Source organism: Schistocerca americana, chromosome 3, assembly GCF_021461395.2.
Source record: "Schistocerca americana isolate TAMUIC-IGC-003095 chromosome 3, iqSchAmer2.1, whole genome shotgun sequence".
Taxonomy (NCBI): domain Eukaryota; kingdom Metazoa; phylum Arthropoda; class Insecta; order Orthoptera; family Acrididae; genus Schistocerca; species Schistocerca americana.
In genome coordinates, this window is record NC_060121.1 from 269,532,799 (window position 1) to 269,558,563 (window position 25,765).

Genomic DNA, 25,765 nt, shown 5'->3' on the forward strand with positions numbered 1-25,765 from the left:
TGCAGACACACCGTTGCGTACCATTAGTGTTTTCTATGATTTTCCTAAATCACTTCAGGCAAATTCCGGGATGGTTCCTTTGAAAGGGTGAGGTCGATTTCCATTCCCCATCCTACCTAATCCAATGGGACCAATGACCTCGCGATTTAGTCCCCTCCCCCAAACCAACCAACCAAACAACCAAATTTTTCCGCACTGTCCTAACCGATATGTTCCTCTTACGTGTCTTGATTTCTCCGGTTATTTGACGCATTGTTGGTTGTGTGTTAGCGCTAACAACTCTACGCAAATGCCGCTGTCCTTGGTCGTTAAGTGAAGGCCTTCGGCGACTGCGCTGTCCATGGTGATATTCTTGACATTCTCTTGACATAGTGAATCGCTGAATATTGAATTCTCTAACAATTTCCGAAATTGAATGTTCCATGCGTCTAGCTCCAACTACCATTCCGTGTTGAAAGTCTTTTAATTCGTGTTGTGCCGCCACAATCACGTCGGAAACATTTTCGCATAAATCACCACAGCACAAATGAAAGCTCCGACAGTGCACTGCCCTTTTATACCTTATATATGCGATACTACCGCCATCTGTGTAAGAGCATATCGCTATTCCAAGACTTCTGTCACCCATGACTTTTATCATCCCAGTGTAAATGCAATCAAAGGATACGGCCACTTACGTTACGTACTTTGATACTCGCAAATTCCCTCATCAAAATCGATAGGGTACTTCCCGTTGGCTGGAATCGCGAAATTTCCCAAGAAGCATTATTTAAAAGTGCAAGTAAAGGAAAAAAATCGAAATTGAGAATTGGAATGACACCATACGAAGAAAAAATTTTTTGTCATTTGTTATCCGAGTTTAAAATTCAAACAGTCTCAAAAGTTATGGTATTCCCTGGGCGGATGTCTCGCCGGTATCAATGTGATAAGAAAATCGATTGTCGATGTCGATTCCTGGAATGGGTGAACTGTCTACATACATAATTAAGTTTCTACGGAGCCCTTACTGTGCCAGACCTATCCGCATCTGGCCAATTTCTGATTAGACTATTACGCCCCTCGCACCGCTAGCAGCCGTCACCGCGTTTTCACCCATGTTGACGCAGTACGCTTTATCACGCTTCCACGGTCTTTCTGATTGTATCTGTAACTCCTCCTCACTTGTCACTTTCGTGAAATCACCTCCGAGAGTCCACCTCAATTCTACAACTATCTCTCACTGAGAAATGGACAAGTTATCATTTGTTATTTTTCCAAAAAATGGTTCAAATGGCTCTGAGCACTATGGGACTTCTAATCTTACACACTACTTAACCTAAATTATCCTGAGGACAAACAATGGACCCCATGCCCGAGGGAGGACTCGAACCTCCGCCGGGACCAGCCGCACAGTCCATGACTGCAGCGCACAAGACCGCTCAGCTAATCCCGCGCGGCGAAAATCGGACAGTTCACGAACTTCTTGTCATTGCTGTTCAGGAGTCTATGAATTCTGACACTGGCAACTCAATATGTATTTTATTTAATGGCTTTTGTGTGTCCATCCTTTTAGCAGGACATCTCTGGGACGACGGCCGTTTACTATCGCGACAAAAAATAAAAACACCTACAGCCGTGCTTATGATTTTATTTTATTTTGTTGCCACCAGTTTCGACGCTTCATTGCATCATCTTCAGGCTGTTTCGATGAAGTACAAGTTGGTACGATCGCCATGCATAACCCATCAGTCCCCAGCATTACTAGATTCGCAGATAATGTGTCAGCACTCCAACCATCAACTGAGTTGACAGTTGATGGTTGGAGTGCTGACACTGCGAGTTCACTAATGCTGGCGACTGATGGGTTATGCATGGGGATCGTATCAACCTGTATCGCATCAAAACAGCCTGAAGATGACGCAATGAAGCGTCGAAACTAGTAGCGACAAAATAAAATCGTAAGGACGGCTGTAGGTGTTTTTATTTTTTGCCACGATTTCTTTGATGGCGTTTCTTCTTGAGAATATGAGCTTGTTCCCAAAGATTAGCATCTTTCATTCAGGCAATACTAGGCAGAAATACAATCTGCGTTCGCATCGCATCTCCTTGGCTCTTGTGCAGAAAGAAGTGCAGTTCTCTGCTGTATTTTCGCACCTGAAGCATTTCCTCTGGGCTCACCTCTTCTGTTCTGTTGCTGAGTTCCTGGAAAAAAATTAACCTCATTCCTGTATTATATTGTTGGTTGTGATAATATACACTCGACATCTTAAAGTCTGCATAGGATCCTTATAAATTTTGTTTTATCTATGATTACTTTTCTGATGTTAATTTCATGTGCTAACTCGTTTCATGACCGTGTCCTCAATTTGGTCCTACGGAACTAGACGTGCAAAATAAAAATACACAGAATGGATCCCATTTCCATACGCAAAATGAAAAACTTGATGTTGCAGAAGCACATGCTGATAAACTGCAGTCACCACGTATGTGCAGTATGGCACCTGCTGCTAAGATAATGCCATTCCAGACGAGAACATTGGCACTGGAGTGTCACTCTCTTTCCACAAAATTACCAGCGTTGTAAGGAAGAATAGTGTCGACCGGAGGGATAGAAGGCTGATTAAGAATCTGTACCTACAACACAAACCACAAATACAAATTGGGAATGAGACGCCAAAGGAAAGAGCAATTGGAAGGGGACTGAGGCAAGTATGCTGTCTCTTCCCAATATCATTTAACATATATTTGGAGCATACTATTCAGAAATGTTTGAAACAAAAAAGAAAAATGTGGGCTCGTGGTAGGACGGTAGAACGTACTCGATTTGCGGACCTTATGGTATTACTGGCAGTGAGCGAAAGAACTATGATTGGAATGTTAAAAGAATTGCATGAGACCTGTTAGGGACCCCGGAATGAGAATTAATAAGAAAAGACAAAATTTATGGTGATGGACGCAGGAAAAATAAGAACTATAAAGATTTGACCGGAGGATATAGAATAAGTTGGTGCTTTCAGGTATTTGGGAAGCATAATTACGGACGACATGAGATGTAATAAGGAGATGATGAAAACGCATATAGCAATTGCCAAGAAGGAATTCGATAAGAAGAAGATGGTTCTATGTGGGTGCGTGGACAGGGGCCTGAAGAAGAGACTGACGAATTGCTTTGTATGGAGGATGGCGTCTCACGGAGCTGAAACATGGACACTGAGGAAAGAGGAAGAGAGAAGAACAGAAGCATATGGATGTGGATTTGGAGGAGAATGGAAGGGATAAAATGGGTAGACAAAGTTGGAAATGCGGAAGAGTTGAGAAGAGTGGGGTAAGAGAGAGAAATTTTAAAGATAGTCAGAAAGAAGAAACACAATTAGCTTCGACATTGGATGAGAATGGAAGAAGAAGATGACGCAGAAGATACCTGGTGGTGGATAGTATAAGGGTAGGAAACAATTCTGAGAAAACGAGGAGGGTGGCAAATGACAGGATTGCATGGAGAGCTGCATGTGAAGACCTGCCCCCAGGAAGAATACTGATGATGATGATGATGATGATGATGATGACGATGAATGTATTTCACACGCCGAGAACTGTTCTCCAGCCCGAAAACAGTTCGTCTGTGAATTACCTCTCTGTTCTTTATTCCGCTAACAATGCGCAAAATCACATTCAACATACGACTTGTGGGATATCAATACAACTGTTGCGTTGGCGAGCTTATTCAGGAACTTCTCGAAGGCAATGATGCACGTGGAAGGTTTCACCCAGAGGACGCCGTGAGGTATCTAATATGGCAAGAGCTTTGCTGATTGGTCTACCACTAAATTTTTACTGTCATCTGGAACGTTCTCCATAACAATCTCGCTTGTCACTAGTAAATAAATAATGCAGCCACGTGTAAAGTGGTCCAAATGTGTTTCCAAACGGACTGTTACGAGCACAATAAGGTGTCTAGTATCCGTGTACCATGTAAGGCACATATTTCCGTATTGTTTAGCTGCTGTTTGGTCTACACAGTCTTTAGATAACGAATTGTTTTTTCTTGAATCTTGAAGATCCTGCAACTTACGGACTTTAGTGTAGCTGTGATGCCTTAGACTTCGACTTATTCGCTCATCACATGTCAACCAGCAGAAGATCATAACAAGGAAATCTAGCGCTGAGCGCCAAATAAAATCAATAATCGTAAATAAAAGTTAAACATCAATTTACTATTGTGCAAGGCGTAACATTCCTCTATTCGATATCAATTGTTATTTGTTTTTCTTTTTGTCTTTAGAGTACTGTAATGTGTAAGTGTTTTATACTAGACAGATTTCTCCTTTACTTACAAAGCATCAGTGGTAGTGGCCGTTTATTGTCCTTTTATACGATTTTTCTAGTCGACAGGTTTTCCCTCGTTCTTAGCAAAGGTTGAAGACGAAAAAAACATGGTACCACTTTCAAAACGGTTTTTCGGCTTTTCCTTTTGTCCCATTTTTTGCACTTCATTTTTGTACAACTTCGCGAAAATTGTCTACATAGAAATTCACTATGGTTTTTCCTGTATTAAATTCAGTATCTTGCAAATAAACATATTCTTCTGCTCGGTTAGCAGCAGTACGTGTGTATTTTTAGACCCAAGAAGCAAAACGTGAGGGAGGGCCATTTCTGCGGTTTTATGTTTCCTGTTGACAGTGTAGGGTGCTGTGCGACAGTCTGGTGCAATAGGAATCACAAGGACTGTGAAAGAGCGCATGAACGCGTTTAAAGATGATTCCGCGGAAGCCAAACAGGTTCACAAAAGCAAAGGCGACATTTGTCAGTGTGAGTGAAGAGTCTCAGGCAACTGTTTGGCATTCACAAAAACTTCTGCCTGTAATCCCGTGTTCGCTAACTGCCCGTTCCCAGAAGTTTCACCGCTGAATCGTAAATCTCCTCGGGGTAGCAGCGAAAAGAGTTGGAAAGAAAACCGTTAGGCCGCTTCCGCATTCTCAAAAGCCTGATCGAGATGCCCACCGTTTTACCGAGTCACCAGCAACACCACTATCGAGGAAAGCCACAGGGTACGACAAAAATATCACAAAATTAAAAAGGCAAAAGATGTCTCTCTTACGAGATTTGTTAATATCACGTCATTCGCTATCTCTCGTTGCAAATATATCCGCACAAAAAATTCAGTTTTATTTTCTATTTCGTTTTTTGTCTGGTTATTTTTGCGGTGTAATTGCATGTAACTGTAAGGATAATATTAAGCCTATTGCCGCTGTTTGACGTGTTTTACCTTCTTGCAATCAAAAGCCGCTTTTTTTAGGTTGATTTTTCAACCCCTAACTTACCTAAATCGTCGTGATTAAAGCGTTCTTAGTTTGGCATATACACTGAAGATCAAAAGAAATTGATACACCCGCCTAATATCGTGTAGGGCCCCCGCGAGCACGCAGAAGTGCCGCAACACGACGTGGCATGGACTAATGTCTGACGTTGTGCTGGAGGGATTTGACACCATGAATCTGGCAAGGCTGTCCATAAAACCGCAAGAGCACGGGGAGGTGGAGATCTCTTCTGGAAAGGACATGGCAAGGCATCCCAGATATGCTCAAAAATGTTCATGTCTGGGGAGTTTGGTGACCAGCTGAAGTGTTTAAGCTCAGAAGACTGTTCCTGGAGTCACTCTGTAGCAATTATCGACGTGTGAGGTGTCGCATTGTCGTGCTGGAATTGCCCAAGTTCATCGGAACGCTCAATGGTCATAAATGGGTGCAGGTTCAAATGGTTCAAATGGCTCTGAGCACTATGGGACTTAACTTCTGAGGTCATCACTAGAACTTAGAACTACTTAAACCTAACTAACCTGAGGACATCACACACATCCACACCCGAGGCAGGTTTCGAACCTCCGACCGTAGCGGTCGCGCGGTTCCAGACTGTAGCGCCTAGCCTTAGGTTAGTTAGGTTTAATTAGTTCTACGTTCTAGGCGACTGATGACCTCAGAAGTTAAGTTGCATAGTGCTCAGAGCCATTTGAACCATTTGAACTCATCCGAAAAGATTACATGTTGCCACTGAGCACCCCAGTGTCAGTGGGAGCTTGTGGTTTCTGGACAATGGAAGCCGACGTAATAGCAAGCGTGCAACCAGTCCAACCTGCAGCAGACGGCGACGAACCGTCGATCTCATCGCTGTGTACGACCTACCTCTGTCCACTGCTTCCACACACGCATCACTGTCGTAGCAGCATGTCCTGTGCGAGCCGAAATGTCACGGTATGACCACCCCGTTTCTTTTTTGTTTCCACCTTGTGTGACAGCCCTGCACCGACTACACTAGGCGCAGCACCGACCCTGTCGGACCGACACGAGAGGGCTCTGCTCGGCCTACGTGTACCCCATCTCGCTCCAAACCGTTTCACGTATTGCTTGCAGACCCGTTGCCACTTCCACCAAGCGTGGCGTTACACGGGTAATTCCTTCTTGGTGTTGCATTTTTCACAAACGGCAGTGTATATATACACTGAATCTGTACGAATTCTACACGAATGCGTATTAACCAAAGTTTAAATCCATTCCACATACACCACATTGTCTCGAAAGATAATCTTTGATGTTACTGTCAGAAGAAAGAATAGGGAGATATCTACGAGGTGCATTCAAGTTCTAAGGCCTCCGATTTTTTTTCTAATTAACTACTCACCCGAAATCGATGAAACTGGCGTTACTTCTCGACGTAATCGCCCTGCAGACGTACACATTTTTCACAACGCTGACGCCATGATTCCATGGCAGCGGCGAAGGCTTCTTTAGGAGTCTGTTTTGACCACCGGAAAATCGCTGAGGCAACAGCAGCACGGCTGGTGAATGTGCGGCCACGGGGAGTGTCTTTCATTGTTGGAAAAAGCCAAAAGTCACTAGGAGCCAGGTCAGGTGAGTAGGGAGCATGAGGAATCACTTCAAAGTTGTTATCACGAAGAAACTGTTGCGTAACGTTAGCTCGATGTGCAGGTGCATTGTCTTGGTGAAACAGCACACACTCAGCCCTTCCCGGACGTTTTTGTTGCAGTGCAGGAAAGAATTTGTTCTTCAAAACATTTTCGTAGGATGCACCTGTTACCGTAGTGCCCTTTGGAACGCAGTGGGTAAGGATTACGCCCTCGCTGTCCCAGAACATGGACACCATCATTTTTTCAGCACTGGCGGTTACCCGAAATTTTTTTGGTGGCGGTGAATCTGTGTGTTTCCATTGAGCTGACTGGCGCTTTGTTTCTGGATTGAAAAATGGCATCCACGTCTCATCCATTGTCACAACTGACGAAAAGAAAGTCCCATTCATGCTGTCGTTGCGCATCAACATTGCTTGGCAACATGCCACACGGGCAGCCATGTGGTCGTCCGTCAGCATTTGTGGCACCCAGCTGGATGACACTTTTCGCATTTTCAGGTCGTCATGCAGGATTGTGTGCACAGAACCCACAGAAATGCCAACTCTGGAGGCGATCTGTTCAACAGTCATTCGGCGATCCCCCAAAACAATTCTCTCCAATTTCTCGATCATGTCGTCAGACCGGCTTGTGCGAGCCCGATGTTGTTTCGGTTTGTTGTCAGACGATGTTCTGCCTTCATTAAACTGTCGCACCCATGAACGCACTTTCGACACATCCATAACTCCATCACCACATGTCTCCTTCAACTGTCGATGAATTTCAATTGGTTTCACACCACGCAAATTCAGATAACGAATGATTGCACGCTGTTCAAGTAAGGAAAACGTCGCCATTTTAAGTACTTAAAACAGTTCTCATTCTCGCCGCTGGCGGTAAAATTCCATCTGCCGTACGGTGCTGCCATCTCTGGGACGTATTGACAATGAACGCGGCCTCATTTTAAAACAATGCGCATGTTTTCTATGTCTTTCCAGTCCGGAGAAAAAAAATCGGAGGCCTTAGAACTTGAATGCACCTCGTACTACTTGCTGTTTCCTTGCAGTTTCTTAGAAGCGCAACGAAACCGCTCATTATAACACCTTCTAATGTAAAGGAGCCATCATTCAAGCACTCGTGTTTCATTATGTCATGACGATTCTCGAATACACAAAGCTCTTGTTTGTTTTCTACGATATTGTAACGTGTGTACATGAAACTTGGTGATCTATATGTTGCTGCAGAAACACTCTAATTTCAAGCTATATACATCCAGATCTCTGTTGAGTTCTTTTTCGTTTCTATTTTGTCTACAATTACTAAGTCAAGTTTTCTTAGCTATATCTACAATTAGGTGACTAAAGTTATGGAATAGTGATATGCACGCATGCAGATGGCTGTAGTACTGTGTACGCGAGCCATAAAAGGAGAGGGTATTGGCAGAGCCGTCCTTTGTACTCACGTGAATCATGTGAAATGTTTCCGACGTGACAATCGCTGCACGATGGAACGCGGAAGGTAGTTGCAGCTAGATGCACGGTACATTCCATTTCGGAAGTCGTCAGGGAATGATTAAACCTACATCCATAGCGTCAAGGGTGTGTCAAGAATATCAGATTTCAGGCATTACCTCTCACCACGCACAACGCAGTGGCCTACGGCCTTCACTTAACGGCCGAGGGCAGCATCGTTTGCATAGAGTTGTCATTGCTAATAAATACGCAACAATGCGAGTGATAACAGGAAAAATCAGTGTTGGACGTACTACAATGCCTTCTTTCTTATGTGTGGCATTGTAGCGAGAAGGAAGCGACTCTGCCTTCCTTCTCTGGTTTCTTTACTACTAACCTGGCGTCTTGCTGCTTCGGTTGTCCCTCGTCGCAGTAGTAGCGCTCAGCCGCCAGGTTCAATGTAGTTTTGTGCTCCTGCTGAAGTGTGCTGTGTCGGGATGCCAGTTGTAAAGGTTAATAACGTTTTGTAATATAATCGTTTTAATGAAGAAGACTTTAAAACACACGTCACAGACTTTCCAAAATGGCAGCTCTTGGCTGCGCCGTTACACTCAACACTTTACATCACAGTTATCACTTTCAATATTCGTTATAGATACTGCCCACGACACGTGGCGTTTGCTGATGATTAATACCGTTCACTTCAATTTTATATCTTGTTTATCACTTCTATATTTGTGGTCAGTGGTGCATTCTGCTACTGCCACTGCCTACTCGCGACCGTCCTTTTGGAGCAGCCTCCGGTTACTCGAACGTGCGTTTTGAGCGGCGCTTTGCTCCTAACTTCTCACCGTCTTTCCGACGCACAAGAGAGAGCCCGCCTTTCTCCCTCAGCCAATAGGGATACTCCACTCGTCTCCTACGCATATAGATAACAAAACTCTCAGCCAATGGTCGTTCATATCGCTGTTGCCAGGCGGATCTGACGTCACGTTTGCGGACAATGTGACGGAAGTATGTCTCGGAACACTTTCTCAGATTGTAAGATCCTAATCCCGAATAGTAGGGTATTGTCCCTATTAAGGTTGCGCAACTTTGCCTCTTATGATGTTATCGTTAATGCTCCTTGCTGACACATAATTGTCAGATAGACATGTATCCTGGCTGTTACAGAGCATTCCGCCGGCCGCGGTGGTCTCGCGGTTCTAGGCGCGCAGACCGAAACCGCGCGACTGCTACGGTCACAGGTTCGAATCCTGCCTCGGGCATGGATGTGTGTGATGTCCTTAGGTTAGTTAGGTTTAAGTAGTTCTAAGTTCTAGGAGACTGATGACCACAGCTGTTAAGTCCCATAGTGCTCAGAGTCATTTGAACCATTTTGAACAGAGCATTCCCGAGCGTTTAGATCTAGCAAAGGTTCATAAATGTGCGTAAGAATTAGCATAAACAAGCTAAGGGAATGCACGTATGCATTACAGTACGACGAACGTATCCGTTAGGACAGTACGGCGAAATTTGGCGCTCGTGGACTATGTTTGCAGAAGATCGACGCGAGTGCCTTTGCTAACTCGACATAGCCCGTAGCGCCTCTCTTAGGCCCTTGGCCATATCAGCTGGACCGTAGACGACTGGAAAACTGTGGCCTCGTCAAATCAGTGTCGATTTCAGTCGATGAGAGCTAATGGTAGGGTTCAAGTGTGGCGCAGAGCCCACGAAGTCATTGACCCAAGTAGTCAACAAGGTACTGCGGAAGGTGGCGATGGCTCCATAATGGTGAGCTATGTTTACATGGAATGGACTGTGTTCTGTGGGACCCGCCAGGGTAGCCGAGAGCGCTAACGTGCTGCTTCCTGGACTCGGGTAGGCGCGCCGGCCCCGGATCGAATCCGCCTGGCGGATTAACGACGAGGGCCGATGTGCCGGCCAGCCTGGATATGGTTTTTAGGCGGTTTTCCACACCCCGCTAGGTGAATACCGCAGTGGTCCCCATGTTCCGCCTCCGTTACACGGCTCGCAGACATCTGAACACATTCGCACTATTCCATGGATTACACTCGATGTAGACAGTTGGGGTACATTAATTCCGTCCCAGGGGTATGGGGTGGCAGCAGGAAGGACATCCAGCCACCCCTTAACCATTAACCTGCCAAATCCGATTAACGATGGCTGACCCTGCGTAACTGCGGGACAAGGCTAAAGCGATAGATAGGACTGTGTTCTGTGGCCCAATTCAACGATGGAATTTTTATGAATGACAGTGAGCCATGTCTCTGGGCTACAGTTGTTCGTGAGTGGTTTGTAGAACATTCTGCACAATTCGACCGAATGATTTGGCCACCAATATCGGCCAATATTAATCCCATCGGACATTTATGGGACATAACCGAGAGGTCAATTCGTGCACAACATCCTGCACCGGCAACACTTTCGCAATTATGGATGGCTATAGAGGCAGCATGGCATTGCTTCTGCAGGAGGCTTTCAATGACTTGTTGAGTCCATGCCACGTCGAGTTGATGTACTACGCCGACAAAAAGGAGGTACGAGACGATATTGGAGGGTATCCCATGATTTTTGTCACCTCAGTATATTGCACCATTGTAAACTCCGTCAAATAATCTTAAATCATTATTCCAATGTTTCAAATGGTTCAAATGACTCTAAGCACTATGGGAGGTAACATCTGAGGTCATCAGTCCTGTAGACTTAGAACTACGTAAACCTAACTAACCTAAGGACATCACAAAAATCCATGCCCGAGGCAGGATTCGAATCTGCGACCGTAGCAGCAGCGTGGTTCCGGACTGAAGCTCCTAGAACCACTCGGCCACAACGGCCGGCTCCATGTTTCATATTGTGATTTTTCTATACTATGTTTTCGTTTGTGGCAAGCTGTTGGGTGAATGGTTTGATAAACCAAAGCGTAATAGTAGTAGTAGTAATAATAATAATAATAATAATACAAGCAGAAACAGATACGTACAACATGATACCACAAATGCCTGAAGTGATAATTTTGCAACATGAAGTCACCCAAGCAATTAATTCTACTCACAATTGGAAAGGCCCTGGAAAAGATATAATAGCAAATTTCTGGCTAAAGAAATTCACCTCAACACATTCACATCTAACTAAATTATTTAGCAGTTACATTGCAGGCCCATACACATTCCCTGATACACTTACACATGGAATAACTTATCTGAAACCTAAAGATCAAGCAGACACGGCAAACCCAGCTAAATATCGCCCCATAACATGCCTACCAACAATATACAAAATATTAAGTTCAGTCATTACACAGAAATTAATGACACATACAACACAGAACAAAATTATAAATGAAGAACAAAAAGTCTGTTGCAAACGGGCACGAGGATGTAAAGAGCAACTGATAATAGATGCAGAGGTGACATATCAAGCTAAAGCTAAACAAAGGTCGCTACACTATGCGTACATTGATTACCAAAAAGCTTTTGATAGTGTACCCCACTCATGGTTACTACAAATATTGGAAATATACAAAGTAGATCCTAAATTGATACAGTTCCTAAACACAGTAATGAAAAATTGGAAAACCACACTTAATATCCAAACAAATTAAAATAATATCACATCACAGCCAATACAGATTAAGCGTGGAATACACCAAGGAGACTCATTAAGTCCTTTCTGGTTCTGCCTTGCTCTGAACCCACTACCCAACATGCTAAATAATACAAATTATGGATGTAATATTACTGGAACATACCCACACAAAATCACACATCTGCTATACATGGATGATCTAATACTACTGGCAGCAACAAATCAACAACTCAACCAATTACTAAAGATAACAGAAGTATTCAGCAATGATATAAATATGGCTTTTGGAACAGACAAATGTAAGAAAAATAGCAAAGTCAAGGGAAAACACACTAAACAAGAAGATTACATGTTGGATAACCACAGCGACTGCATAGAAGCGATGGAAAAAACAGATGCCTATAAATATCTAGGATACAGACAAAAAATAGGAATAGATAATACATATATTAAAGAAGAACTAAAAGAAAAATATAGACAAAGACTAACAAAAATGCTGAAAACAGAATTGACAGCAAGAAACAAGACAAAAGCTATAAATACTTATGCTATACCAATTTGACCTACTCATTTGGAGTTGTGAAATGGAGTAACACAGACCTAGAAGCACTCAATACACTTACACGATCATAATGCCACAAATATAGAATACATCACATACATTCAGGAACTGAAAGATTCACATGAAGCAGAAAGGAAGGAGGAAGGGGATTTATCGACATAAAAGAACCTACATTATGGACAGGTAGACAATTTAAGAAAATTCTTTATAGAACGAGCAGAAACTAGCAAAATACACAAAGCAATCACTCATATAAATACATCGGCTACACCACTGCAATTTCATAACCACTTCTACAACCCTTTAGATCACATAACATCAACAGATACGAAGAAAGTAAATTGGAAAAAGGAAACACTACATGGCAAGCACCCGTATCATCTAACACAGCCACACATCGATCAAGAGGCATCCAACACATGGCTAAGAAAAGGCAATATATACAGTGAGACGGAAGGATTCATGATTGCAATACAGGATCAAACAATAAACACCAGATATTACAGCAAGCATATGATTAAAGATCCCAATACCACAACAGATAAATGCAGACTTTGCAAACAACAAATAGAAACAGCAGATCACATAACAAGTGGATATACAATACTAGCAAATACAGAATACCCCAGAAGACATGACAATGTAGCAAAAATAATACATCAACAGCTTGCCTTACAACATAAACTTATAAAACAACATGTTCCCATACACAAGTATGCACCACAAAATGTACTGGACAACGATGAATACAAATTATACTGGAACAGAACTATTATAACAGATAAAACATCACCACATAACAAACCTGACATCATACTCACCAATAAAAAGAAGAAATTAACACAACTAATCGAAATATCCATACCCAATACAACAAATATACAAAAGAAAACAGGAGAAAAAATTGAAAAATACATCCAACTGGCTGAGGAAGTCAAGGACATGTAGCATCAGGATAAAATTGACATTATACCAATTATACTATCAACTACAGGAGTCATACCACACAATATCCACCAGTACATCAACGCAATACAGCTACATCCAAACTTGTATATACAACTACAAAAATCTGTAATTATTGACACTTGTTCAATTACCTGAAAGTTCCTAAATGCAATGTAACATATACCGTACAGTTAAAAGGAAGTCACGTTTGATCAAGGTCCGCGTCACCTTCCATTTTTAACCAGACATAACGTCTGAGACAAGAAAGAAATAATAATAATAATAATAATAATAATGTGCTGTTTTTCAAATGTTTGTGGGCAGGTGTCATGGGAAATTATTTCGCTTTGGTTTGTCCCTTCCTCACTACCACAACATTTTTTGTACTTTTTAGATTTCTGTCATGAGGCTTGCTTTGCCTCTACTGTTTTCGCTCTCTTCGAGGGGCAGTGATAAAGATTTAGTTACAAGCTGCGACCACGAAACGTGATGATGGTGTTAGTCCTCCTGAACACATTTAGCCTTCAATGTAACACATTTTTTCCAATGATGGATAAGTTTGCAAAGACCTTGGTTAAAGAATTGTGGATTTTGGCACTTCAGGGAACGTTCTACCTCAAAAATTACCTTGTCATCGTTCTGGAAATGCTCGCCACGTAATTGTTTCTCCATCTGAAGAAAGAGGAAGTAGTCGCTGTGCCCACATCCTGAGTTAGGGCAGGTGAGATAAAATGTGTAAACCCAAATAAGCAACATATACGACTGTGCCCTGTGCAGAAACAGGTGGGAGGTTGTTGCGGATGGAAACCAGAACTCGCTTAGCTTTGTCTCGAAGGCCTGCCGTAACCTCGCCAGCTTTCTGTAGAGCGCTCCGGTAACGGACTGCACCTTACGGGAATGTTAGCACCACACCATAGACATAGCGGCTACAGCTGTAACAACCGTTTTTCCGTTATTTCTGTTGTTTCTCCAAGCCTGTTTAGCTCGTGTCTTAAAACCGCTCAAAATAACCCGTTTCTATAATAGCTGATTTCCGATTTCTTATTCCTAATATTTCCAGTAATGCTCCTAGAAATCGAACAAAGATTGGAAAGTTTTGACTGTCTTAGTTTCATGTTACATAGAATCAAAATATAAAATTAAATATGTAAATAAAAGAAAAGTTAGTCTGTCACCATTCGCTGTTTTTCTCAAAATATGATAGGTGATATTTGGAGTATTCAATCACTTATCTCCTATTGAATCTAATTTTTTGGAACTCTGCTCAGAAATCATATTATAATCTGGGGTCATGCCACTAGGTGAGCATTACGAATAGTCAGTGCTAAAGGATGAAAACTAGTGCTGAAGAACGCTGTTTATTATGTTAATTTGTCTGTTTTCAAGGGCTACAAGTAGATAAAGGCTTCAGATTAAGCTTATCCATTATGGCTATTTTAGAACCCGTGATTGTTAATGGAATGCAAATACATAAAACTGCAACCAGTCACTTTTTGAAAATTATTTATTATTCTATGAACTGGTTTTTGAACCTATTCAGGTGTCTCCTCAGATGTTTTCTGGAAGTTTAATCACTATTTCTAGCATAATGCTGGGTGCTGGTTTGCGACAGTATAGGCGGCTTTCTTCGTTAGTGTCCATCTGTCTGCTTTCATTTTGATGGCCAGTTGGTATGTCACTTCACACACTTTTACGCAATCTACATTCATTTACACTGTGACAGCGAAACGTTGCCAGAATCCAGCATGTGCTATACAACTGTTACTTGTAACACACCTGTTGAAGTAAATGAACCACCCTTAAGGCTGTGACGAGTATTCCGCAGCAAGAAATTTCTCTTGCGGCTCATTTCAACGAAAATGAGACCCTTGCCGAGAAGATCCGGGAATTAACATCCTACTATGTGCGCGTAATATATTGGATAAATAAGCAACTTCCACCAGTGGTGGCTGAATATATAGAAATGAAGATATTAAGGGACAAGTCTTTCTATACCACATAACAACAGGCCAAACGAAACGTCGGCTTTACAAATTGATGCTAGGACCAGTTTAACGTTTCAATACCAGAACCCAACCAACGCAACTGCCGTGGAATTCCTGTCACCCTATCAAGATGCATGCTGGTGTATACTGACGGATCCAAGTCTAGAGAAGGGTTTGGTTGAGCTTGTTGGCTACCCCAAAGCGTACGACAAGGCCTATACAAGCTGGAGCCACATTCCAATACTACGACGGCCGAGCTGATTGCCATTGGGAAGCCCTGGTATGACACAGACGACAACAGCAGGCTTAATAATCACAATCTCTGATAGTATGTCAGTGCTGCAACTGTTAGAAGCCATCATAATAGTTAGACCAACTCCGTAGAAGTATTCCGACTGCGTGACAGTGCGGATGAAAGGCCTCGCCGGGATACCTGGAAATGAACAAGTGGATATAATAGCCAAACAGGCATCTCTGCAGAGAGTAATTAAATATGATAAACTCCCTTGCACAGAAATGATTTTCGTGCTCAGAAAGCGGTTGTTCTCGGACTGGGTAGCCGCGCGGTCTGAGGCGTCTTGTAACGGCCCGCGCGGCTCTTCCGTCGGAGGTTCGAGTCCTCCCTCAGTCATGGGTGTGTGTGTGTTGTCCTTAGCGTTAAGGTAGTTTAAGTTAGATTAAGTAGTGCGTAAGCTTAGGAACCGATGAACTCCGCAGTTTGGTCCCATAAGACCTTACCACAAATTTCCAAATTTTTCCTGGACTCGGGTAGGCGCGCCGGCCCTGGATCGAATCCGCCCGGCGGGTTAAGGCGTGGACCGGTGTGCCGGCCAGCCTGGATGTGGTTTTTAGGCGGTTTTTCACATCCCACTAGGTGAATACCGGGCTGGTCCCCACATCCCGCCTCAGTTACACGACTCGGAGACATTTGCAACACGTTCGCACTATCTCATGGTTTCAGAAAGCTGCGGTACAATGATTCTGCATCCGGCCAGCCTTTAAATAAACCATGCCAAAACCGTTGTAACAGTGCCGACCCTGCGAAAACTGCGCGACACAGGCACAAACAAAAGAAGAAGATTACGAGTAACTCCCCTCCCCCCCCCCCCCCCCCCCCCGCCCACTGCACTCGCCAGATAATGCAGGTCAAATGAACCAAGTGAGATGCCAGTAAGGTATGTAGTTCCTCGAACGGCTGTGACCACCACTGAATTCCTGGCCACAAACGAGAGAGCTCCACATGTCTGACCAACGCTACGTCAGCCCATCTGAAGCTTTCAAAATGGTTCAAATGGCTCTGAGCATTATGGGACTTAACATCTAAGGTCATCAGTCCCCTGGACTTAGAACTACTTAAACCTAACTCAGCTAAGGACATCATACACATCCACGCCCAAGGCAGAATTCGAACCTACGACTGTAGCAGCAGCGCGGTTCCGGACTTAAGTGCCTCGAACCGCTCGGCCACAACGGCCGGCTGAAGATTCCAAACCCGATTATGCCTGAGTGCTGGTAGTCTCGGTAATCCAGAGCTCCAAGGTGGAATGAAGACATGTAACAAGATATAAACTACCACATAATTATTAGAGAGTGCGTGAAATTACTAGAAGACACGTAAAAAATTAGAGTAGGAGAACCATGAATCCTCCTGTGATCATCTGACTGGTAAGGTTAGTCTGGAGTATCCTTCAAAAAATGCCGGCACTGGCGCAGCTGATATATTCCCAACACCTACATGTCAACCATACTGGGCATATTGGGAAAAAATTAGCGACAAAACGCAATCCCAGAAGCACGCTGACGGTGGCTCCTGGACAGGCAGGCGGGCAGGCAGGATAAAAGGACATGTTACTATAGCCGTATTAGTATGCGACTCCACTACAAGACTCGTAAATAGACACGAAGTGCAGAAAAAGAAACTGTTTCTGCTTAGCAAGTCGTCGACTCACAGAGGCCACAACTCCTCTGCTGCTATACGATGCAGTGGAGTCACAGAGAACTATGGTGTTCACGTGCCGTCTGTCCATAAGTCTCCGAAAAAATTTCGGACGGGGTGCTGCGCATCTCTCTGCAGGAGCTGCAGACACCACCGTCCAACAGTTGGGTCCGGGGGCCGACTTCCTGGGAATATTGGCCGACGTATTATTCATAAGGACCCGTCAATTCTTAGCCATGGCATTCTTTTTTAGGGAACAAATGCAAAAAATATGAACACCGTTTTCAAACTCCAGAAAAGAGCCGTAACAATAATAACCAGAAATACTAGTCGAGCTCATTGTAAAGATCTGTTCAAAACACTGGGAATTTTAACTGCTCCATGTGAATACATTTACCAGTCAGCTGTACACATCAAAACTAGCGTTGGTCATTACTGCACAAAAGCTCTGTCCTTAGCCATGCAACAAGAAATAGACTCAACTTACATTTACCAAGAAAAAATAAACATAAAACTCAAAACATCATTTTCTGCCAAGGAATAAAGCTGTACAATAAATTACCAAAAGACATTAAAGAAACTGCAAAAATACACTTGTTTAAAAAGGCAGCTAAAAAGTACTTTTTGTGCAATACATTTATACATTGAAGGATTACTTAGCTAAAACAGAATAGGGGTTTGATAAAAAAATGTTATACAAATCATTAATAATAATGATTATAAAATATCCGACATTCCACGTAACACCTTCACTTTATGTTTTTCCTTCTTTTTCCTATCTAGAAATACTTACCCCCAAGCTATGCATAGCACAATACTGACACCTATTCCTCTTTCTGAGCTCAACATCTCACTCATTGAGGAGGGATGCTGACTCAGTTTTTCAGGATAGGAAATGGGACGTTGCGGTTCAGAAGATGACCAAGAGATCACCAGTATGTGTGTGTGTGTGTGTGTGTGTGTGTGTGTGTGTGTGTGTGTGTTTAGTGAGTGAAGTGTTATGAAACAACGTGTATATGTTGTGTGCAGAGACTGATAGTGAGATATGAGTGAACAGTGTGGCATTACATTATTTAATAAGTTATTTGTAAAAAAAGTATTTACCAGGAGTAAATCTAATTAGTATCTCTAACTACAAGTCTGTAAATATATGTATACACGAATTAGCTTATTTTAAATTGATCTAAATTTGTAAATACTTTGACATGTCCTATATCCTTGTAAAAATAGATCTAAGGATGAACAAAGCTACTACTACTACTGTTAGTACTATAGCGACCATCCAACACTTGTCCGTATACGCGGCCGCTAGCCCAGTGGCGTACCATGGTCTCATTGGCTACACGTAACCACGGGAAACCATCTGATGCATCAGAGAATCCCATCTCTGTGTGTTCATCCAGTTAACGACCCATAATAGCAACACGTGCAACTGCTTTCATCATATAACTCGCACTGCCTCTTAAGATGGTAGTCAGATAAAGGAGCCTGTGCACATAGATACAGACTCTAGTGGCACTCTGAACACTGAATGAAGACGAACTTTAAAAAGTTCTAAGATTATTACACAGATCATGTATGTTCTTGAATTTTCTATGTTCAGATGGTTCACATGGCTCTAAGCACTATGGAACTTGAAATCTGAGGTCATCAGTCCCCTAGAACTTAGAACTGCTTAAACCTAACTAACCTAAGGACATCACACACATCCATGCCCGAGGCAGGATTCGAACCTGCGACAGCAGCAGTAGCGTGGTTCCGGACTGAAGCGCCTAGAACCGCTCGGCCACAGCGACCGGCAAAATTTCTATGTCCTGTTGAATTTACCCATACGGTGTTATTAACAATAATGGATTATACATGTACTCTATACAATACGTTGTGGCCGAGCGGTTCTAGGTGCTTCAGTCTGGATCCGCGCGACCGCTACGGACGCAGGTTGGAATCCTGCCTCGGACATGGATGTATGTGATGTCCTTAGGTTAATTAGATTTAAGTAGTTCTAAGTTATAGGGGACTGATGATCTCAGATGTCAAGTCCCATAGTGCTCAGAACCATTTGAACCATTTTCTATACAATAATATCATCAAGTGTAAAGTGTTGGACGTTAAGATATTACCATGAATCTATCTCTCTCTCCTGGTTGCCATATATCGTTAGTGGTCTGATGATGCCTATGACACTGTCATTGATGACTAAGCATTAATCAGTTAATATCGGAGTCAAGTTCAGAGCCTGATGCTGCCCAGAAAAGAAGGCAAATTTTTTTTTTCTTTGCTCTCTTGCAAGATAGTAAATGCGACAGCTGGTTTGAAAAATGCCTGTAATCCTTCCTGTGAGGTTTTCTCCTTATAGCACTCTATTGGATGATTTGTTTAGGGGCCATAGTTTAAGACAGGACGCGAGGTACTTATATCCTGCAATTATTAACCCAAACTGGTATGAATCTCAGACTGTCAAACAAATCCCGTAATGTCGTTTTATAAGGTTGCTAGCAACACTTCATTGCAGTGAATCTTTTGCTGCTTGTGGAAATATTATAACACACCCATTACTAAGTAGAAGGCTTTCTCCGAAATCCAACAACGTTTTGCTGAGCTTGTTACCGGTAGGTTCAGTCAACATTCTCTTGTTGTCAAAACGCTATTGCGAACAGACATTCGAAGCCAACATCAGATAAATTAGGACACGTGCGGATAGACCACTTTCTCTCTCTCTCTCTCTCTCTCTCTCTCTCTCTCTCTCTCTCTCTCTCTCTCTCTCCCTAGGCCCATTTTTGTGAGTGGTTCGTGGTACCATATGGAAAGTGTGTGGCTCAGTGTAGCCACCTTTCAGTGTGTGTGTGTGTGTGTGTTAGGCAGAAATGTTATGATCGCGAGATCATCTTATGACCGAGAGTTCGGACAAACATTAAAGATAAACATGACCGTAACACGTGTGGGAGGGTTACGTTCCTGCCAGCCATAGCTGCGAGTGCATAATAAAGCATGTTTCCCAGTCTTGGTTCTTCAGGAAGCAATGGGTAACCAAAACTACTTCAGTCATCCATCAAAGTAACTTTGAATTCCACGATTAGATCATCTACAAAACAGCTACCAGTATTGCTGTCTTGTGTGTAAACAGCTTCCACATTAAAACTATAGGTATACACTGAGGAGTTTTATAAACCATTATAGGTCCTAATTGTCCTTCTTTTTAGCAGAGTAGTGAGATATGGTATTGCATCCTGCCATTACCGAATAATCCATTAAAACTACAGTCTTTCACAACATGTACACATCCAACTAAAAATATAATACTGAAGTATTCTAATTTTACGAGTCATAACCAGAAAGACGTCATGATCAAGTGATCGACAAATTATAAGCTAGCGTACTGCCCCTGTAGACAAAATTGCAGAACTATCTTAGGATTACATATACGAAAATTTTAATAGGTAATGGCCTAAGTCCGCTCGATATATATTGCCTCCTTTATGTATCAGGAAGGTATAGTTTGTTCTACATCTTTGCCAGTAAGACAGTCATGCCCTCTATGGCTTTATAATTGTTCTTGCATTCTCATATTTATGGACGGTGGGAGTTTCTACATTCTTCACAGTGGCAAAAAGGATAAACACACACACACACACACACACACAGGAAAAGAAACAGCTGTGGGAAAGTATTGTACACCATACTGATCTGCATTCGACGAACAGTCATCCACCCAGAGACAGTACACACTTTTTGGTAGCTCATGTAATCGATTTACTGGTTGAGTAATTAAAATTATAGATATACTGAGCGTCGCTTTATAACCAATTATCGATCCTGAATACCTGTAATGTATGTTCACTCACACAAGTCAACGGTATTTACTTGAGTTCTCTGGAAGATGCTAGTTTAGACCACAAGTCAGTTTGCCTCAGTATTCGCAAAAGTGTAGGACAAACACTAGAATGCATATTAGCATGGCCGTATGATAAAAATGGTCACCATCAGAAAATGCTTTTTACTACTGACGATTATTCACGATGACAATACAACCAGATACATGGTCTTCTGCTGATACTTTCTAAATGTTACTAGACTTGCAACCCATTTACATAATTTTGTGCAGGTGCTGCAATGTGGACTCCCTAGGGCCACTGGGGTGGGGCGTGGGTCCAACAAGGAATACCAACATGCACTCAAGAAGACATTTCTTCCGGTCATATCTTCTAGTGTGGCTGTAATATCAGCCTTTTATGTGTGTGTTGCGATGTGTTTAACGTAAGACCACCGGTAGGATGGATGTGATTTTTTTCTGTGTGCATGGTATCATCGAAAAACCATACTATTGGAGGAAAATCACTTTAAAACGCCTAGGCCCCTTTATAGCAAGAAGGCAATTGCTTATTTCAATACTAATACTTATTTCAATAAAATACTTATTTCAATACTAATTAATGATAATAACTTTAAGTAATAGTAATAATATTGTGTGATTGTAAAATGTTGAAAGCTCGCAGGCTTGCAGATAGGCAGAGCTATTGGCGACCTTGAGCGATTCAGCTGCGTGAGAGATGTAAACTGCCAAAATGGGGCTGGCGATGAGACACGCAACAGTATCTGCACCGACTGTAAATTCAACTGCCCCTGACTCCAACACACATTCACTCTCCTCTAAAACAATAAACAATATATGTGTCGAAAGCAGTACATTTTCCACCACTCATACTGCCAGAGAGAACATGGTTGCATATAGAATAAATCGTTTTAAAAATTAGGGAAATGGGTGCTAATCTAAGTCATATATAACCATGTCGTATCCGTATTTTATCAACTTTTTGATAAATATTCATGCTGTGTACAGAGAAACTTTCATCCCTATCATCAACTTGTCATTTCATCTATAGCAACGTCAATAAGCGATTCATGTGTATAGCTTTATGCTGCATCCAGATATTTTTACGATTCCAAATACATATGGCTTGAAACTCGAATATTTGAGAGCGTATATTACAGCATTCAGAATAAAATAACATCACCGTTTCTTGATGCACAGAGAAGTTGTGGAAGTACGCCTTGTATCACCACCTCTCCCCCCCTCTCCCCCCTCCCTTCTGTCTCTCTCTACAATGCACCGTATTTCCGCTGTTAAGGTATATGTGATGTCACATCAACTCTTATATCTACTTGTTACAGCATCTCTCTACCGATTACATCATCTTACAATGTTTTTCTTTACTTCTAACCATCTGTGAGAAGCGGTGTCCCACCTCTACTCGTATCTGTATCAATAAAAAAATCAATTTTTCCAAGGGTTGTCTCTCAATCTTTAGCACAGACTTCCCAGTCAATTTTGGAGTAGATGGTGCTGTAATTCTAATAATTTTCTCTTCCTTGAAGCTGTCTATGAAAGTCTCCAAGACATCTCCAGCACTTTGGTTTAGTCTTACGTCACAATAATTTTTCTGCTATTTCATAACTATAAATACAGAATTCATGTATGAGTTGTCCATGTTCCACATTTTTACCGTATTTCGAAATTTTGCCACATTTTTTATATATTCCATATATAAATGTGTAATAGTACATACACTGAGGTGACAAAAGTCAGGGGATAGCGCTAAACATATATAGATATATATCGGTAGTATCACGTACACAGGGTACAAAAAGACAAAAAAATGGCTCTGAGCACTATGGGACTCAACATCTTAGGTCATAAGTCCCCTAGAACTTAGAACTACTTAAACCTAACTAACCTAAGGACATCACACACACCCATGCCCGAGGCAGGATTCGAACCTGCGACCGTAGCTGTCCCGCGGTTCCGGACTGCAGCGCCAGAACCGCACGGCCACCGCGGCCGGCACAAAAAGACAATGCATTGGTGCCGTCATTTGTACTCAGGTTATTCGTGTGAAAAGGTTTCCGACGTGATTATGGCTGCACGACGGGAATTAAGATTCTGAAAGCGCAATGGTAGTTGTAGTTAGACGCATGAGATATTACATTTCGGAAATTGTCAGGGTACTTAATATTCCGCGATCCAAAGCGTCAAGCGTATACCGAAAATACCCGATTTCCCGTTTTATGTCTCACCACGGACGACGCAGTGGCCGACGGACCCTCAGTTAACGACCGATATTAGCGGCGTTTGCGTAGAATTGACAGTGCTAACAGACAAGCAACTCTGTGTGAAATAACCGCAGAAATCAATGTGGGACGTACGACGATCGTATCCTGTATGACAGTGAGGTGAAATCTGGCTTTAATGGGCTATGCCAGCAGACTAACGACGCGACTGCCATTGCTAACAGCACGACATCCCTTACTGCGCCTCTCCTGGGCTCGTGACCATATTGGTAGAGCCCTAGATGGCTGGGAAACCGTGGTCTGGTCTCGTGAGCGCCACTTCAGATGGTAAGAGCTGATGGTAGGGTTCGAATGTGGTGCAGACTCCATAAAGACTTGAACCAAACTTGTCAACAAGGCAGTGTGCAAGTTATCAGTCGCTCCATGAAGCTGTGGGCTGTGTTTACACAGAGTGAACTGGGTCCTCCGATCCAAATGAACTGGTCATTGACTACAAATGGTTATGTTCGGCAACTTGGATACTATTTGCAGCCATTCATGGGTGTCACGTTCCCAAACAACGATGGAATTTTTATGGGTCACAATACTCCATGTCACCCAAATGGTTCAAGTGGCTCCACTATGGGACTTAACATCTGAGGTCATCAGTCCCCTAGAACTTAGAACTACTTAAACCTAACTAACCTAAGGACATCACACACATCCATGCCCGAGGCAGTATTCGAACCTGCGACCGTAGCAGCGCGGTTCCAGACTGAGGCACCTAGAACCGCTAGGGCACAGCTGCCGGTCCATATCACCCACTCACAATCGTTCGCGACTGGTTTGAAGAACGTTCTGGACACTTTGAGTGAATGATCTGGCCACCCAGATCACACGACATGAATTCCATCTAACATTTATGGGACATAATAGAGGGGTCAGTTCGTGCACGAAGTCCTGCACCGGCATCTCTTCCTCAATTATGAACACTACAGAGGCAGAATGGCTCAATACTTTTGTATGGGACATCCAAGACTTTTTGAGTCCATGCCACGTCGAGATCCTGCACTACGCAGGGCAAAACGAGGTCCGACACGATATTAGGAGATATCCCACGATTTTCGTCACCTCTGTGTATTCTCTTATTGCTTATTTGACCACGTGTCATTTGCAATTTTTTTAACATCCAACTGTGATCCAGGGTCCCAACACAGCCAAGATATCTACAAAGTATGGCTCTTCCTCCAAATGTCAAGACCAAGTGCCAAAACCAATGCTAAAACACACACGTACTTATATGGACTGCTGTGGGTGTAGAGTGTTGACCCTATTCTATGGAAACACCCTCCCCCCCCCCCCACACACACACAGACGCACACACACTTAGCACAGTTACGCTATTCAGTGGGGGGCCGGAGGTGGGTTCCGGCAGCGGCGCTATTCCTAACGCAGTCAAATCAACCTTTCGGACGGTACCCCAGATCATTCACAGATGGTCCATACCGAACATTATTCGGGAATTATGCGCACCTGGATCCATCCGAACCGATACACCAGACTTTGCACAGGTGAAACCACCCCGGACAATATTCCCAGAAGTAGCATATGCTGCATCCACGCTACATCTACATCTACATCATTACTCTGCAATTCACACCTAAATGCCTGGCAGAGGGTTAATCGAACCATTTTCATACTACTCTACCATCACTCTCGAATGGATCGTGGAAAAAAAGAACACCTAAATCTTTCATTTCGAGCTCTGATTTCTCTTATTTTATTATGATAATCATTTCTCCCTGCGTAGGTGGGTGTCACCAAAATACACTCCTGGAAATGGAAAAAAGAACACATTGACACCGGTGTGTCAGACCCACCATACTTGCTCCGGACACTGCGAGAGGGCTGTACAAGCAATGATCACACGCACGGCACAGCGGACACACCAGGAACCGCGGTGTTGGCCGTCGAATGGCGCTAGCTGCGCAGCATTTGTGCACCGCCGCCGTCAGTGTCAGCCAGTTTGCCGTGGCATACGGAGCTCCATCGCAGTCTTTAACACTGGTAGCATGCCGCGACAGCGTGGACGTGAACCGTATGTGCAGTTGACGGACTTTGAGCGAGGGCGAATAGTGGGCATGCGGGAGGCCGTGTGGACGTACCGCCGAATTGCTCAACACGTGGGGCGTGAGGTCTCCACAGTACATCGATGTTGTCGCCAGTGGTCGGCGGAAGGTGCACGTGCCCGTCGACCTGGGACCGGACCGCAGCGACGCACGGATGCACGCCAAGACCGTAGGATCCTACGCAGTGCCGTAGGGGACCGCACCGCCACTTCCCAGCAAATTAGGGACACTGTTGCTCCTGGGGTAT